The sequence below is a fragment of the Cervus elaphus genome, chromosome 14, assembly GCF_910594005.1.
Source record: "Cervus elaphus chromosome 14, mCerEla1.1, whole genome shotgun sequence".
Classification (NCBI taxonomy): Eukaryota; Metazoa; Chordata; class Mammalia; order Artiodactyla; family Cervidae; genus Cervus; species Cervus elaphus.
In genome coordinates, this window is record NC_057828.1 from 62,931,068 (window position 1) to 62,947,575 (window position 16,508).

Here is a 16,508-nt window from a genome sequence, read left to right on the forward strand (position 1 = left end):
ACCCACAGGGCAACTGGGTTTCCCAGAGCTGTGGTTCTCACCTCTTCCTTTTGCGTTCCCCGTTTGGAGGCCAAGAGGCAGTTACCATTTATCATCACATTTGCACTGCTGCTTTAGAAGAGGGCAATACTTCTCAGCGTCCATCTCTCTAACTCCACAAGTCATGTTTCAAGCAAAATGAAGAGAGCATTATCTGTGAAGAATATGACTATATATTTGATACGCAGCAGAGCATATCTCCATTTAAGAATGAGGCTAGCTTACTGTATTCCTGACCTCAGCTGCCTGCCCCGTGGGCATCTGAGTTATGATCTGACTTTGGATTCAGCTGAGACCTCACTCCATCAGGAAAGCCCTCTGAGCCCCTCAATCCTGAGTCAGGTGTGCCCACCCCATGAGAGCACTTACCAGCCAGCAGCATGGTCGCCTGCCTGTGGCCTCCTCCCCAGCTCCTCTGAGCTCCACGAGGACAGAGACAATCTTCCCCCTCTTCTGCTGCAGGGCCAGGACTTAACACAGTGCCTGGCCCATCACAGGTGGCCAGATGTCTTCTGAATCAATGGGCCTATATCCTGGGATCTGCATCTCTCAAAGCATGTTATTCCTTTGTATACCCCTTTCAGTGCCACTCAGTGCTTTGAGCATCAAAGATGCTTAATAATGTTAGGATGAGTGAAAAATGAGACTGTAGCAAATTATTAAGGCTGTTGTGCTGTGATCAGTTGTTAAGTTGTGTCCAACTCTTGGGCTTTCCAGGTGGCTCAGTGGTAAAGAATCTGCCTGCAATGAGGAGACCTAGATTTGATCCTTGGGTTGGGAGATCCCCTGAAGAAGGAAATGGCAACCCACTCCAGTATTCTTGCCTGGAGAATCCCAAGGACAAAGGAGCCTAGTGGGCCATAGTCCATAGGTTCACAAAGAGTCGGACACAACTGAAGTGACTGATCACGTATGCATGCACGCGTCCAACTCTTGTGACCCCATGGACTATAGCCCGCCAGGCTCCTCTGTCCATGGGATTCTCCAAGGCAAGAATACTAGAGTGGGTTGCCATTTCCTTTTCCAGGGGATCTTCCTGACCCAGGAATTGAACCCACATCTCCCGCCTCTCCTGCACTGGCAGGTGAGTTCTTTACCACAGAGCCGCCTGGGGAGGTTGCCCACTGTGGTAAAAGGATATTTTAGAGCTAAGAGACCTGGGTTCAAATCCTGCTGCTGCTCCTTACCAGTCACGTAACCTTGGTAAGTACTTCTCTGAGCATGAGTTTCTTCATCTGTAAGGACGGTAGCACAGGGCTAAACGTGTATGAGACGGGGCCCAGCACATCACAGGAGTCCAGACATGGTCCCATGATCAATACCATCAGCCTTCCCTCCTAATCACAGCAGGCTAGGGACTGGGAAGGGGTGGACTCTAGAGACCCAAGCAACAAAAGAAAACCAGGCGGCCAACACCCCTGGCTGCTGGAAGCATCGCTCCCTGGGTGTTGGAACTGGCCTGGAGGCCTGACTGCTCCCTCTGGCCGTGAAACAGCAGTGACAGGGCCCGGCTCCCACAGCAACTCAGGGTCATTCCTCAAAGACAGGAAACCCTGTGTTGTCAAAGTCTTCTCTCTGAGGCCAGTCTCATTCATGGCCAACCACAGGTCAGACCACAGGCAGTAGCCCGAACTGTGGGTGGTAAAACGGACAAATTACCCTGACGAGTTCCAATTTCCACTCTCCAGGAGCAATTCCCCACAGGCCGGTTGCAGAGCGGCTAGTGTGAAACACGGCCTTCATGGTGGATTACCCGCCTAAAGGAAGCTGTCACCTCCAGGCGTCAGGGAGAGCCTGGGGCTAATTCTGCTTCTTCCTGGGAGAATTCCTCTCCGTGTGCAGCCTGTGGCCTGAGCAACCCTTCCTGTCACAGCTGCCCTGTTTCTCTGACGGAAAAGACTGAATCCATGCTGTGTGTGTGTGTGAGTGTGTGTGTGTGTGTGTGTGTGTCTGTGTCTGTGTCTGTGTGTGTGTGTGCAGGCCACGGCCGCACATGCTGCAGACTGGGAAACACATCCGACCCTCTTCTCGAAAGCTTTGGGCGGGCGTCTCCTGAAGGGCAGTGACATTCATAGCTAAGAGGTATGCGGTGCCCTGCCCTCAAGGGCTGGAGTTCTAGAAGCCGAGGCCCATTATAATTTCACTGTAAAGGGTTTCATTATAACTCAGCCCTGGGATGGCTTAAGTGCCCAGGAGCCGTAAGATGTCCCCTCTTCTTCAGGAGGAGCAGAGAAGTTAGCATGAGGGGGGCAGGGGTAGGGGGAAAGAGGGGGAGCCCCAAGAGTGAGTAGGTGAGATGCGGCCTAAGCAGGGGTCTGAAGGAACAGCCTGTCAGTCGGACTTGAATCTGCAGACAGCAGGGGCTGGTGAGGTGTTTCAGAAGGAGACGATGCAGTCTCAGTATTTGTTAGCAAGATGTCCCTGGTGTGAGAGGTTCAGGCCTGAGGCCCACGTTCTCCTCAGCCAGTACATGTAAGACCTTGGTGTGGCTGCCCAGCTGTGCTCTGACCCTTGCCCACACCTGCCCATAACTACCCTTCTGGCCACCCTCACGGGCACCCTCCACCCCAGGCTGGACAGTAAGACTTGTGGGTCCTCCGAGTTTCAGGATCTCTCAGTCCATGGCCCGTCATCTGTGTTCTGCTCTCCACCAGAAATCCTTCCCCACCAAGGTCCTATCTGGAATCCTATGACACCTCCTCTGAGAAGCCTTCCTGGCCCTCCTCACACACAGCAGCCCCCTCCACAATCAGGCTCTTCCTCCCCTGACCTCTGTAGGCCAGCAACATCTTTCCCTCTCTTGTTGCTCCCATCACACTGCTGAAGACACATGTTGATGACACGGCCTCCTCCATCAGACTTGGACTCTGGGGAGGCAGGGGCTGAATTTTTCCATCCCTGTATCTCCCTGTAGGTCACCCTGGCTGCTCAGCAAGTGGCTGACGAATGAAAGCACAGCCTCCACTCACACTGGTAAGGAAAATGCTTCCTGACTTTGCAAGCACCCATCTCCTCTCTGTCCAGGCCAATTCAGCTCTCTCTGCCCTCAGCACCCTAGGGAGAGCAGAGATGCCAAAAAAGTATTTTGTTCTCAGAAGCACCATGAGATTTGTCCATTGATAGACTCTTCTTGGTGAGGTTTTGGCACATGGTGTCTCCAGCAGAGCTCACACACACGGGTCCCAAGCCCCCAAGTGCCATGCCTTCGTGAAGCTTAGTCCCAGAACTGGTACAGGATCACATCTGTTGCGTTCTATTGGTTAAAGTAAGTCACGGGCCCAGCTCAGATTTGAGGAGCAGGGACTCCACAAAGGCACAGGTACTAGAGATGTTCATTAGGCATCATTTGTGTGACACACGACCACATGACCTTTTCTGACTAATATAAACCCCACAGGTATACTCCACACATTGTATGGTATGTGTGCACTTTAAGGATGTGGTCACATAGGTGGCAGCCATATTTTTTCTTTTAAGTGGTAAGGACAGATGTTAATCAGTAATACATTTTGCAACAGGAAAAGAGTCCATCATGAACAGAACTCAAATTGGATTTTGTAGGGGTGAAGGGGCATTTTAAAGGGAGAATGAGGGAGTAGGACAGGAGGCAAACTGGGGCTTAGTACAGTCAGGGAAGTGAGTGGCAGCTTATTTTTTAGAGCAATTCATTTTTGTGTTTTTTAGGAAATAGTCAACAATCTAAAATTCAGTTAAAAATCACAGCCCACTTTGAAAAAGCCAAGATTGAATTGTGAATTTTGGAGATCACCTCTCATCACTGTAGTTTAAATAAATGGTGAAAAAGCAAGTCACTCCAAATGGTAATTTTGCAACTATTTAAAATAATTTAGGTTCTAACCATAAAGCACATGTAACACACACACTAGCAAAATTGCACTTTCAACTAAATCTATTGAAAAGCAAAACTTGGTGGGAAGGGATCGTCCTGGGCAGAACTACCTGGAAGTGGTCCTGGCTGCTTCTGAAGAGCGAGCCCATGACACCTGCTGGGTCCATACAGAGACCAGATGGCTGCCCCGAAGGGTCTACAGACTTAATTCTGCAGGGCAAGCGATGGGCTAGAAGTCCCCTCAGCTGCTTCCTGCCTGAGGATCTGGTTCTGTGATGCCTCAGGTGGCCTGAAAGGGGGGCCAGGGCTTGGAAAGAAGGGAAGAAGCAGCATGCACCCTGGGTCTAGGGCAGCATCCTGAGGACCGGTGGGCGGGAACCCCCCAGCCTCGTCCCAGCGAGCTGTGCTGACGCGGGAGACTTGTGTGGCTTTTCCTGTGTCTTGGGGTCTGGGCTGTTATCTCAGGCTTTCTCCTTCAACTCTCATCACAGGGACCACGTGGTCCACATAATAAAGTCCAAAGAGTGCCATGGGAGAGCAGGAAGTACATAAAGAGCCAGGGACCATTAGGGGTGAGAGGTAAGTGGGGCCCTGACAGCTGAGTTAGCTCGAGTCCCCAGCCAATGACCACACTGATAACAGGCCTGGCAGCCTAACTAGGCCTGACAGAGCCGCGCTGGCCACCCCGGGAGCAGCTGCTGCCAGGAGGGTGTGTTCCTCCAGGTCTCCGGCGGTGGCAGTGGATTCCTTACAAACTCACTCACTCCTTCATCCCTTTATGTAACATACATTTCCAAAGGATCCATAATATACAGGGTCCTACACTTGGAGCTGGAAGCATAATGGTAAACAAGACAGTTTCTTTACTGTCAGCCAAGAGATGCCAAGAGAGGGGCCTGATGACTTCGTAAGAACATTTATTATCATGTTCGACTCTCTGTAATCCCATGGACGGTAGCCCGCTGGGCTCCTCTGTCCCTGGGATTCTCCAGGCAAGAATACTGGAGTGGGTGGCCATGCCCTCCTCCAGGGGATCTTCCTGATCCAGGGATCAAACCCACGGGTTCTTTACCACTGAGCCACCTGGGAAGCCCTGTTAAGGGCCAAATCCTGAGCACAGTGATTTCAGGTGTAATCATGAGAGGCAAGTGTTCCTCTCTCCATTTTCTTGTAGTTGAGTAACTGGCCCAAGCTCTCCCGCGCGGGGGCCACTAGTGAATGAGATCACCTTTGGAGAACACAGCTAGTGAGAATCCACGGTGCTCGAACGCCTGCTCAGAGCCGCCCAAGAGGGTCGCCAAGACTCAGTGGCTGGGACAAGGCGGGGGCATGCAAGGAAGGGCAGGAATGTGTATTTTCAGGGGGGTTGTTGTCATGAAGATTCTGGAACCCCCCAGAAGGACTTGCCCTCTGTCAGCAGGTGTTCTAGCAGGTGCAGGGAGGGTTGGGAGAGGGTGTTCTCAGACAGCAGGGGTCTTGTCCACACTGGTTGGACCCTGGGGTACTGAGAAGCCGCCACAGGGAAGACGCCAGGCCATCTGCAACACCAGCTAGCTCTCAGGGCTCACTGGTACCTTCAGGGGCTAAATCCTTGCCCTGACAATCGAGCAGCAGGTAGGGGTTGGTGGGGCTTACTGGAGCCCATCACTGGGCTAGGGTAGCTTCTCCAAGATAAACTCTGGGCTGGCTGACACGTTCAGAACAGTGCTAGGCTTCTCCCTTCCTGCCGTAACAGTGTGACTATCCAGCTCTCAACCTCGAGCAGGGGACATCCTGTACCCCACATAGCACACACTTTCTTTTCTGAACACCCCTGTTTCTTCCCTACTCACAGAACACAAATTTATTGCTATTTGGGCCAGTGCAACCACTCCAGCAATATAAATACACAGTTTAACCCTTGATGTAAAAGTCAAGCTCAATTGGGGCTGAAATTCTGTATCCCCAAGGCACTTGGGGGAGCCTAAGATATCTGAGTCTGCAAGAGGAGGGTCACATACACTAGACTAATTCCGGCCACAGGTCAGGGACGATGCACCATTCATTGTGTGTTCTCAGAACTCACTCTATGTCGTGTGCACTGATGCTTCTCCTTGTTCGGGAAACGGTGAACTGGCTCTCCTCGTGATACATTTCAGGTGCTTTTGTTAAGCAAACGAAATGATTTTACAGCCAGAAACTGAAGGAAATCAAGCAAAACTCTTTCAGTATGAAGGAGAGGAGGCACCATCTCTTTAAAGGGTTCATGGCCAGCAGGATCTAGAGGCCCGTCGAGCTGGTTGAGATGGGCCTGTGAGTCAGGGCCCTATCCCACTGGTGCTAGGAAGGAGGGGCTGGTAAGTAGGCCTCAGTCACGGGGCCTCAATCTAGACCTTTCTGCCAGAGCTCAGATACAGAGTGACCTGTATTAACACACAACCAATAGCTAATAATAACCCCGAACATTTGTCGAACTCAGTATGCACATTTAGGCAGCCCAACAGCCCCAGAGAGTACTTGTTATCATTATGCCCATTTTACAGTTGAATTTATTTTTACCATTTACTAGTCCATGAATGTGTTCACTTTCATGCACTGGAGAAGGAAATGGCAACCCACTCCAGTATTCTTGCCTGGACAATCCCGGGGACAGGAGCCTGGTGGGCTGCCATCTATGGGGTCGCACAGAGTCAGACACGACTGATGTTGACTTAGCAGCAGCAGTCCATGAATCTATCATGTATCAGTGGACGTGTCTGTCACTTGTATTTCTCTGTACCTCCTCCCTGGTGCCAAATTCTGCCCATTCAAACCCTGCCTCCTGTGCATCTCCTCACTTTTATTGGTGCCCTTTCACTCACCGGATCCACTTCTCTTCTCCTTTCTCCTCCTATTTGGACCCTCCCCATCTTCTAGCCATCGGACCACCCGGTGCCCAGTGGTCTTCATCTGACCTCTGACTTCCCCCACCCCCGCCCCAGGCCTAAAGCAGTCCGAATCCCAGCTCTATCCTCTCTGGCCTTGCCTGTCCTTGTTTTTGGCCTGTGTTCTAGGAGAACAGCCAGGTGCACCCACTTAAAGAGCCTGGGGGCCGTGAGTGGTGAGGGAAGGGTCCTCCCAGGGTGAGCTAGGGAGCAGGGGCGGCTAGGCCCCCGGAGGCCACCGGCCTGGCTCCCAGGAGCGGAGGGACAGAGCTCCCGGGCTCTGGGGTGGAGGTGCTGGGCCGAGCTAATCACCTAAATGGACGCAGGCTGCTGAGAGACAGGCTCTATTCCCTAATAGAATTTGCCCTCAAGTGCAATTTAATTTTCTCCGAGGCGGTCTCCAGCCCCTCTGTTCCCCTCCCCCAGACAGACCCTCACTTCCCCAGCTTCCAAGGGGGAGCAGAGCACCTTTTCTCGGAGAAAAGAGGAGAAGGGCCTCCCCTGGGCTCCGTCCTGATCTGTCTCTCCGGCCTCCCCCTTTGGACCAGCTCGCACCCCGCCGGCCACGCCCCTCCCCCAGTTCCCACCCTCGCCGGGGGCGCTGCCCCCTCCCACACACTCCCTGACTTTCCTCTGGAGCTGCCCGCACTCAGCGCTCAGCGGGAACAGCCGCTCCACGCTCCAGTCCTCGCCACGAAGGCAGATTCTTCCCCTGACCTCTGGTAAGTTCACATGCTTCGAGAATTCTCTTTGTCCTGCTTAGTGTCAGAGGCGTGGAGGGGAAGCAGGAGGCGGGTGTGGGAGATGCTCAAGTGGGAGGTGAGGACCCACGTGCACACACGCTCTGGCCCCGGTGGAGGGGGCAGAGATGCGCTCAGAGCCCTGTGGTTTGGGGCAGAGCCCAGCGCCCAAGCACCCTGGGGACCTTCCTGGCCCACTACAGCCTCTTCCACTGCCTGTACTTTCCTTGGACTCCCAGATCTCAGACTGCAGTGCCCTGAAACCTGACTCTGGTCATTGGAAATATTGGAAGATGTGGGCATCTGGTCTCTGACTTGTCCGGCTTATTTCAGAGTGGACGAGGCGAGCGTCTTTATAACAGAAGCTGCTGGCCACCTCTTTCTCTAAGAGCCCCTTGGGCTATGACAGGGGCTCAGGGAGATTGGTGCAGGTTCCTACCTGGCCTGTGCCCAGGGTCTTGGGCCTCTTTCCCATCCTTCCCCTACTCCCCATCTACCCCTACCAGCAGAGATGGGTGAAGCCCACGAAGAGAACCTTGGGGGAGGAAAGCAGAGGAAAGGGGCAGGACCCCCAAGATTAGCTGATGTCGCTTCAGGGATGGCAGGAATACTGTGGGGGCATAGACAGGTCCCTGGATTCAGGCAATCCTGTGACCCTCCTTTTTTATCTGGTGAGCCCTGGGAAGGGAACACTAGAATTCTTTTTTCTTTGCCGTCAAAGCCTTGAAAAGAGCAAAGGGTGGGGCCGAGGATGAGGGAGAATGGATGGGTGGCAGGTCAGGGTCAACTGCAAGGGGGAGATGGCCATTCTTCAGGCACAGCCACCTGCTCAGGCCCGCTGGCTCCCTTGTGCAGCTGGGGTCACCTCACCAGAGTGCGGGGCCAGCTCCCATGGGGCTCTACTTGTGGGCATCCTCCCTGCTCATTCACCAGCAAATGCTTATAAGACCCTTATTCGGTGCCAGAAACTGTGCTGGGTGGGAAAGAAGGCACTGTTCTGGGGGGTGTGTGTGTGTGTGCACGCGTGACTGCAGCACAGGCAAGTCAAAATGCCCAGGAACAGCAGTGTCCAACAGCAATATGAAAGCCAGCCACTTGAGTAATTTTAAGTTTTCTGATAGCAATGCTAATAGAAGAAAGAAGTGAAATGAATACTCGATTTTATTTAACCCCAGATAACCAAACAACTGGGCTTCCCTAATGCCTCAGTGGGTAAAGATTCTGCCTGCCTGCAATGCAGGAGATGCAGGTTTGATCCCTGGTTCGGGAAGATCCCGTGGAGAAGGAAATGGCAACCCACTCCAGTATTCTTGCCTGAAGACTCCCATGGACAGAGGAAGCTGGTGAGTTGCAGTCCAGGGGGTTGCACAGAGTCAGACACGACTGAGCAACTAAACACAACACACATCCAAAAGACCCATCATTTCTACATGTATTAAAGTTTCTAAAATCTTAATGAGATACTTTACAGTCTTTTTGGTATGAAATCTTAGAAATGCAACATGTAATTGACATTTACAGCGTGTTTTGTTTCCAGCTGGCCACATCTTTCAGCAGCCACATGTGCTAGTGGCTTCTGCATTGGGCAGCACTGCCCTAAAGCACTCATGCACACCGTGGGGCCCAGGGGCCAGCAGCACTGACATCTCTTGGCAACTTGTTGGAAATGCAGAATCTCTTGTCCCAGACTTGCTGAATCAGAATCTGTATTCAAACAAAATGCCCAGGTGATTGATGCTCATTGTAAATCCGAGGACCCTGGGTGTGTAGGGGCAGCAGGGTAGAATGAATTTTACAGAGCATTTGCTTTAGGGACTTTTCATATTGGATCTCAACCCCTTCTCAGAGGGAATAATCTGAGTATTACCACCCCTGCTAACACAGGAAAACAGAGGCTGGGCAAGCTCACAGCCACAGAGCTCGGATGTAGAGTAGACCCAGGGTTTAAGTCTTCTATGGAATGCTTCCTTGGTGAGGTCTGGGGGAAATCCTTTACCCCTCAGAGTTCTCAGTATGTCTTCCTTGACCATCAAAAATGGCTTCAGTGAGACTTCCCTGGTGGTCCAGTGGCTAAGACTCCGTGCTCCCTGAGCAGGGGCCCCGGTTCGATCCCTGTGCAAGGAACTAGATCCCATATGCCACAACTAAGACCCTGAGGAGACAAATAAATAAAAAACAAATATTTTTTCAAAAAGTGGCCATAGCCACAGTATGTCTTGCTCCCTCCACCGAGGCATATGAAAAAAGAGGCCCCTTCCCAGTGAACTTGGGCCATGAAAAGAAGAGATGATCAAGCAGTGAGAGAAGTAATCAGCGCCGTGTTCTTTGTCCTCATACACTCACACTGGCATTTGTGGGGGACTTTCCGTGTGCCAGCCCCTGCGCTGACAGTGGAGCCCTTCTGCGACAATACGGCCAGGCAAGAACAAGCACTGTCCACATACCAGGCAGTGAGTGGAAGCTCAGAGGGGGTCCCCCTGTAGCAGGCAGCAACATTGAAGTTCATGTGGTTCCAGGGTGGGCGGTGTCTGACCGACCGCCCCCCCCCAACGACTTCTCACACGAACCCCACCCCCACCCCAACCTTTCTCCAGTCGCCTCTGCCCACATCTAGCACATTCACATTTTTTTGGTTGTAAGTCAGTTCCTGAGAGGAAACTGCTGAGTTAAGCTCCTCCAGTAAAAACCTTTGGCCAAGATGATGACGGAGTTGTTTTATAGATTAGCCTTGACACCTGCAGCTATTTCCAAATGGAGCCAGGCAGGACTTCCACCCCTCCCCCTCCTGCTCCCCATTTACAGCCTCCTCCCTAGAAGCTGAGACAACAGAGCATCAGGTTAGAGGCTCTGGGACTGGGCCCTGGTATCCTAGAGCAGGCAGCCCCACCTTTCTGCGCTGTTTCCTCATTGGTAGAGTGGTTGGATTACGATGGGCCCTACCTACCTTGTGATGCTTAAGTGAGAAGAGGTGTGGAAAGGCCCCTAACCAACCATAAAGCACTGAGAGATGGGGGTCACTGGATCATTCTCGGATTCAGGATGCCTCTGGGTCCTGGAGACTGAAGAGGGACATGGGGAAGGGAGAGCGAGTGTCGGCTGTGTGCAACCTCTGGAGTCCAAGTTCTTTTTGCAGATGATCTTGAGTATTAGGTGAACATTCAAAACAAAGGTAAAGAGAGCAGGATTGCAGGTTGTGTGGGCAGAGCAGCTTCTGAAGAGAAGATACAGAATCTGGTATCTCAGCGTGCCACGGAGAGGCTGTTTGGGAAAGCAGGCAGAAGGAACACAGCCCAGTTATTGGTGATGACCGTGGGTCACCTTCTTAACAACCACCACAATGGCACTTGAGGCCTTCTGTGCGCTGAGCGCTGGGTTCTGGAGTTTATATGCATTATCTCTAGTCCAACAAGTACCCTACAATGTAGAGGGGCCATCTCCCCATTTTACAGATGAGAAGGGAAGCTAGCAAGGTTAAGTAACTTTCCCTAGGTGTCAGGTGAGCCCTGATGGTCTGACCCATTGCACCAGAGGCTCTTTTCAGGGATCCCTTCTCCCAGCCACCACCCAGCTGTGCCTTCTTGCCCGCTTTGCTCGGTGCAAAAGCTGCCTGTTTCCTTAATGGAGTGACAACTTATCATAATATAGTTAAAATTTCACCCAAGGAGTAATTTAGGCATCTTTACCTCAGCTTGTGACCTACTCTTGTGTAAGAGTAGGTTTCCACCTCCAAAGGGGAAAGAAAACAAAAAAACCCATGATCATGGGTCTCTCCCTCCCAACTAACATTTTCAGGAAAGAAGAACTCCGAAGTTCCAGTCTTTACTTGACAGCATTCTGAAGAGTTTCTTGTCTCTTGGTTTCTCCCACAAATGCCAAAGAATAAAAAGTAAAACAGGCAAAATACTATAGAGGGGATACAATAATGATGCAGGTTCCTAGTTGCTTCAGGTGACCATCTGTGACAAGAATACTACCATTATTTAGCCACTGAGAAGGCAAAGTAAGGGACCTGCCAAAGTTTACCCCAGGTAGGATGTACACAGTTGGGATTTGAATTCAGGTACTCTGAGCCCAGAACCCAAATGTCTGCTAACCCAGGCTCTGCCTCCCTCCCAGTACAAGGAAGGCAGATGCCCCTGAGGAACTTAGCTGACACTATTCCACAGGTGTGCTGGGAATCATGGAGCAAGGTAATCTGTCTGCACTTGGCACTCTGGGTCATTGTCTTCCAGGGCCCAGCAAGAAGCTGGCATTCAATGGGTATTTAGTGAATGCATAAATTAAGAAATAATCTAAAATATCCTAGATTTTTTATAGGAAATAAAAAGAAAAAACTCTGAGATTAGAATGAAACCAAATTCCTCAATTCATTCCCCTGCTTCCCATACACATAGGCCATGGGGTGTTATGGCTGCACAGATGGATCTCAGAAGACTTGGCCTCGCTCAGTGATATATCCTGTTCTACCACCAGGCTATGCCCAGGGGCCTTCAAATAAAAGTTACTTCATGGTGCTAGCGATAGAGCCAGACTACCTATGACCATAACCTGGCCCCACTGCTTACTATCTGTGCAACCTTGGGCACATCACCTGACTGCTCTGTGCTGACTCAGTTTTCTCGTCTATAAAATGGGGATAATAATAGTTCCTGCCTCAGTGGATTTCTGAGGGTTAAATGAGTTAATATATACCGAACACTTAGAGTAGTGCAGGTGATATGAGTGTTAGCTATTGTCAATTTCCTTCTTCCTCTAAGGATCCCAGTGCCCTTTACTTATTCTGTTTCTGAGCTACTTACTGACTCATAATCTCATTTTGAGAGTTAGATGTCCAAGAACAGGACCATCTCTTTTCCATGTCCCTTAAATTCCTGTGTCAAGGACACGGGGCAGGTTTAAGATGAGCAACAACTGATCAGCATCCCTGGGGGGAGAGATCCCTGGAAGATTCTGGGAAGAGAAAGAGACAAATGACAAAGTGGTGGGCTCACAAAAGAGGCCTGTGACAAATGACTGGGAGGACTGGGTGGACAGATGGAGAAGAGCAAAGGCCCCTGTCCTTTTATTGGAGAACTCCTTGTGGCTCCCTGAACAAGACAGTGGCTCCCTAGGGGCTGGGCTAAGGGTTGGTCTCCCTGGTTTTCTCTGCTGGGATGAGTAATATGGACCAGGGCAGAGGGTCTATATCAATCTAGCCCAGCAGAAAAATGAATGAAAATTGAATTCCCCAAGGAGAATTGGGGAGCTGTTATCCAGACAGAGATAAATCAAAGGATGCCATAGAGACAGAGAGAGCAGGTTTCCAACAGCAGGAGAATAATTAAGGAAACAGTTTCGAAATGCAAATGATAAAAGAGGGTTTGAGAGGAATAAGGACAAGGAGGAGATGATTGGAGATGGGGTGACAAGGAGCAGAGGCAGTGAATTTGTCCCTCAGCAGGAAAAGAGACGGGGCTTCAGGATTCCTGGCGTCTGAGGGTGAACTCTCCCACTCTGTGAAGTTCCTAAAATGCAAGGGTTAGAAGACACACAAGTCTGCTGTGCCCAGTGGAAAGAGCACCAGATTGGGAGTCAAAGGCTGGATTTAATTTCCAGTTGACTCTGTAACTTATTAGCAGTGTGACCTTAGGCAAACCACTTAACTTCTCCGTTTCCTGATAGTCATACCCAAGCCCTGGCATGATGGTGAAGATCAAATGAGATAAAATATGTGGAGAAACTTTGTAAAATGTAAAGTGCTAGACAAATGCAAGCTTTAATCATTTTCTTAAATTGAGTTTCTGGAGAGTCTTCCCTCAGAATTGGATCCACTGACATGTTGGGTTTGGTTCCCAGAAATGTAATATGTAAATGTCCAGAAAGTACTGGATACTCTTCCTGACTATTGACCGATTGCCCTGACAGAACTTTAGATCTGGGAAAGCCACATGGCCACGAGCCATGAGTGGTGGCTGGTACCCACCCTCCTGCTGGGGTGTAGCTAAAAGGCACAGGTCTGAGGAGGCTCTGAGGACCATTGCTCCTGGGATGTCATCTGCCCGCTGTGTACAGCGTTCAGTGGGAAAAGCCCTGAGTTAGCTCAGAGGTTTAAGTCCAAACACCTCGATAGTTTTCCTGGGCTATTCCAGTAGACTGTCTGCTCTCTGTGGGAACTAGTCCTTCTTCCATTCTGTGGGGGGTTGGGGCGGGGAGACTAGCTTAGCCCATTATCCTCAGTGTTTTCACCCTCCAATGCCACTTATGAAATTGTTGTGAATAATAGATGGAATTACACAGGTAGAAGCTCTTACCTTGGTGCCGGGCACAGTTTTATACTTTCAGTAAATACTGGTTGTTATTATTATCACCACAGGTTATTATGTTGATGTTATTATTATTGCTATCTGTAGTGGCAGGCACTAAAAGGTACATTTAAGGGAAGCTTTTTCTTTTTTAAACTGGAGATTCATTATTAGATGGGACAGGCAAGGGCCCAGGAGGAAACTGAAATACCTTGCCAGATGTAGGTGTTAGTGAAAGACCTTGGGAGTGGGATTCAGCTCATACCAGGAGACAAATACCTCTAGAGAACTATAGGAATGCAAAAAGGGTATTTATTGGTGGAGCTGCTTTGTGGGTACCTATGGAGACACAGAGGGATGTTGGGGGAACTGCTTCTCACCAGTCAAGAACTGACAGCAGAATGGGTCTCTCAGGGCTCTTGTGCCATTGGGTAGAGTTGAAAGTGGCATCCCCTGAACAGCCCTGGGCACAGAAGAGTCCCCACCACAGTAATGCTGCCCCCAATCCAGTGACAGGCTAATGACATGCAGTGAGAAGAGGGCAGGACCCAGGCAGGTTCATTCAAGGGGAGCAGGAGCTGCAGAGAGCATTTAAAAATTATAATATTAAATCATAGAAGTAATTATGCATATGCTTCACATTTCACTGCATATAAATATTTTATCTTTCATTAATATTACTGAAAATATATATCAACTTTACAGGAAATCTGGAAAAGAAAAAATTCCTTAAAATACATTTCCCTAATATACTTTTTTTCCGTAATACACATCTGAATAGCATTCTGATATATTTTCTTCCAGTTTTTCCCCAAAGTTTTTGAAAAACAACTTCTATTAGTTTTTTTTCTGCCTTATAAAATAATGTGCTCATCGAGGAAACTGAAAAGAGCAAAAAGAAGAAAATAAAAATTGTAATGTACAGATAATCACTTTCATATTTTAGCATATATTTCTATCTACACTTGTTTAAAAAATATCCTAAAGTCCATACTGCTTCACATTCTCATTTTTCCCTCACCTCCTTATAAATCTGGAACACTTTTCTACATTATTAAATATCCTGTTGTATTTTCAAATGACTAATATTCCATTTATATACTCTAATAATCCCCTATTGTTGGATATATAGATTATACTCTTTAACTGTTATAAACATATATCATTATAGATGTTATTCTTATTTTGTGTGGACAAATTTTTATATGAATGAGGTCAAATCCATCACACTGTTAGGCTATAAAAGATATTGCCAAAATGCCCTCAGCAGACATTGTTCCTCTTTGCATACCTACCAAGAAACTGTTTTCTAATTTTCCCTCACACCCTAGCCAACAATGGGACTACCACTGCTTTTATTTTTGACTAACATTTTTACATACTTATAATCATACAATATTGCATCCTGCTTTTGAAATTTTTAGTATTTCACAAGCATTTCCATGTTGCTAGGTTTCATAATTAGTTTCAATAATTGTATAACATTATTTTTCTTTTATTGAATATTTAGGTTGTTTAAGCATCTTCTTGTCTGAAACTTTTTTCAAATTTTATTATTTCCTTAGAATAGACACTCAAAAGTGGAATGACATGAGCTAAAGAGTATGAATAGTTTATGGACTTGATACATATTGCCCAATTGCTTTTCAAACGAATTTAAGAGCTTTTAAACACATTAGCAATGTTTGTGAGAGAAACAGTCTCCAAGCACCTTCAACAGCAGTGAATTCTACGATTCTTCCTCCCCCCCTCTTCACTGAACAGACAGAAAGAGGTTTATGTACAAGATGTTTTGTTTTGCTTTTCTTTGATTCTTAATGAGGCTGGCATTTCCTCGTGATTGCTAGCAAAAGTTTTCGTAGAAAACATTTTGGTAAACTCTGAAAATGTCACCTGGTTCTTGGCTTCTTGTGCACTGGAATTGCCTCGCAGGTAGGCAGGGCAAGAGACGATGCCAACCCAGCTCCAGGACACACAGAAGTCAGTGTGACTTCATTGAAAACAAATTCTAAGCGCTGACAGCCATGCCATGCTCCCCCACTGTCACGCTTGTCCCTCACCAGTCCTTGGTATCCCCTCTTCGTGGGCAACACCAGAAGAAAAAGCTGGATGGTTGGAGAGAGAGCACCCAGTTCCCCTTCCCACTCGAGCCAGACCCCACTAAGCTGGGATCACACATCTGTCTATGTCTCTGGAACGAAATTCAGAGTGGCGGTGTTGCGAGGGCTGGGATCCGGAGAGTCGCCTATTAGGACAGGATCCTAGGATCCGGAGAGGGTCCTATTGCAGGGGGATGGGCTTCTCGCGCCTGCAGTCAGGCGGCGTCGAGAATCTGATGAAGCACGCGGAGGAGACCCGTCCCATCGATGGGCCTTCTGTTTTATTTCCTCCAGGACCTCGCGCGGAGAATTGGTGTTTGTGTGTGTCTTGTAAATACCATAAGCGTTATGGTATGTAAAGTGTCATGGTACCATAACACGCGCGCCTTCGCTCGTTAGCCCCAGCGGTGGGTGTGCGCGCTGCCGCCCTGCACGCACGAGGTGGGGAATTGTTCAAAACACCCGCGGTAGCAGCGGGTGAGGCAGGGCGGTCTCGAAGGACTGAGGGCAGGACAAGCAAGGCGGACGCAGGCAGAGCGGCCGGGACGGGGCGGAGGAGGACCGAAGAGTCCACTGGGAGCCGCAGGCCGTGGTGT